Here is a 2104-nt window from a genome sequence, read left to right as displayed (position 1 = left end):
GCTCTTACTCCTTCACTGTCATTATTCTTGTGATTTCAGCATCAATGCTGATGACCCACCCAACACCTGACCCCTAAGTCCCTTGACTGGTTTAGCCCTAGCAATATATTTCTCCTGCCCCACCTTAGCTTCCTGTTGGTACCCTGGACAGAACCACGAATGTCCACATCGTCTCTAAAATCTCAGATTCAAAGATCCTACCACCTGCCAGCCCTCCAGCTCACTCACTCCAGTCCTTCCACTCTACCAGTTCTCTCACCCGAGACCTCCAATCCGTCACTCTACTGTTCTTTTCACTATTTATCTCCCCTCAAGTCTTCACTTCTCAGCCAGCAGAGATTTCCTGATCCAGTGTGCGAAATCTCCTTTGCAAACACTCAACTTTCTTACACTGGTGTCTCTCCATTGTAATCACCTGGCACAAACTCAGCTGTGGTTAAATCAAACCGTCTCCTTCAAACCTGCAAAGAGGCAGTTGAACATCGCTGAAGAAAATTACCCAGCTTCCCTGGATGAACTCACTTCAAATTTATGGCCAGAAATTTCAAATGGGCATTTGAACTGCAGGACAGTCTTCCTACAATTTCTTAGAAAATTCCTTTCCCTCTCCACAGTGCAACAATTTCACACTTTCTCCTCTCTCTGAATATTTTCAACACTCCTTCCTCTTTCACTCTCAGTCTGACCTCAGACTGTCCTTCGTAGAGAAAATAGGTACAATCAGACCAACTGCCTGATCTTCCTACCACCAAAGCCACCAGCATGCCTGCAGCTCTGCATTCTCTCTGCCCATCTGTGACCAACCCCTCCATCTGTGCCCTGGGCCCCTTCCCCTTTCACCAGTACAAGTATTCCCTTTCTTTCATGCATCATCGATTTCTTCCTCTCTACTAGATTCTTCCCATTGAAGTAAAACAGGACTTAATTCCCGAAATTTAAAACATATTAGCCTGAGCCTCACATCTTCTTCAGGCTACTGTACTATTTTTTTCTGCTCCTCTTCAGAGCAACTGTTCCTGAGAGTTGTCTATATAATGACACTCTTCTTCGTTACCTCCCATTCTCACCTCCACCCATTCCAATTGGGCTTGTATCCTTACCATACTGTTTTCAATGCTCTTACCAAGAATGCCAGTGACCTATACCTTGATTAGATTAGTGGCCGGTTCATGGTCTCTGTCTCATCTGGCCTCCAGTGCCGTTGAACATGTTTGATCACTCTGTGGTAGACTGAATTGTGTCCATATCTCTCTCTTTGTAACATGGCAGTCCCTCCCACTAGAGATGGAGTATATTTTCTTGCCCCTTGACTGTGGGCTTTGCTGAGTGACCCATTTTGGCTAATGGAACGTAGAAAGAAGTGACACGGTGCCAGTTCTCTTTTTTCAGTAGAAAGAAGTGACACGGTGCCAGTTCTCTTTTTTTCATTATTTTTTATTTTTTAGGTGAGGTAACCCTTGGTTGACCTCACCGATTGCAAGGACCTTATCAGCTTACAATCCCTTACTTTTTATTTTTTACACCTACAGCATCTGGTCTTCCTAGGAGGTCTCCCATCCAAGTACTAACCAGGCCCAACCCTGCTTAACTTCTGAGATCAGATGGAATTGGGCTTGTTCAGGGTACCATGGCCGTAGACTAACATGGTGCCAGTTCTAAGCCTAGGCTTTAGGAGAGATTTCATATTTCTACCTGCCTACTTGTGCCAATGTTATCACTATGGAGAAAAAACAAACAAAACAAACAAACAAACAAACAAACAAACAAACTGCCCTGACTAGTGCAAGGATGATGAGGAACCTGTACATAGAGCAGACTCAGACCCAAGTGCAGCTTGGAGTTGCCTAGCCAAGGTCAGCCACATCTAGATGAACTTCAGCTGACCTACAGATGTGTGAGTAAAATATTACTGTTATAGGCCATTGAAATTTTTGTGGTTGTTTGTTACGCAGCAATAGCGAACAAATACATCTTCCTTGAAATACTTTCTCAGCTCAGTTTCCTCCATCTTCACAGGTTGTCCTTCTCAGTCTTCTGTGCTGGCTTTTCCTCTACCAGATATCTAAATGTTGGAGTGGCTTCAGTCTCAGCCCTCTCTCTCATA

General features: G+C 44.3%; 1 pseudogene; it reads right to left on the bottom strand.

Moving 5' to 3' along the window:
• Positions 1 to 1520: 1520 nt before the first annotated feature.
• LOC112478010 lies at positions 1521 to 1639 on the bottom strand (annotated as a pseudogene).
• Positions 1640 to 2104: the final 465 nt, after the last annotated feature.

The sequence above is a fragment of the Pteropus alecto genome, unplaced genomic scaffold (genome assembly GCF_000325575.1).
Source record: "Pteropus alecto unplaced genomic scaffold, ASM32557v1 scaffold131, whole genome shotgun sequence".
Classification (NCBI taxonomy): Eukaryota; Metazoa; Chordata; class Mammalia; order Chiroptera; family Pteropodidae; genus Pteropus; species Pteropus alecto.
This window is presented reverse-complemented; position numbering and strand designations above follow the sequence as displayed.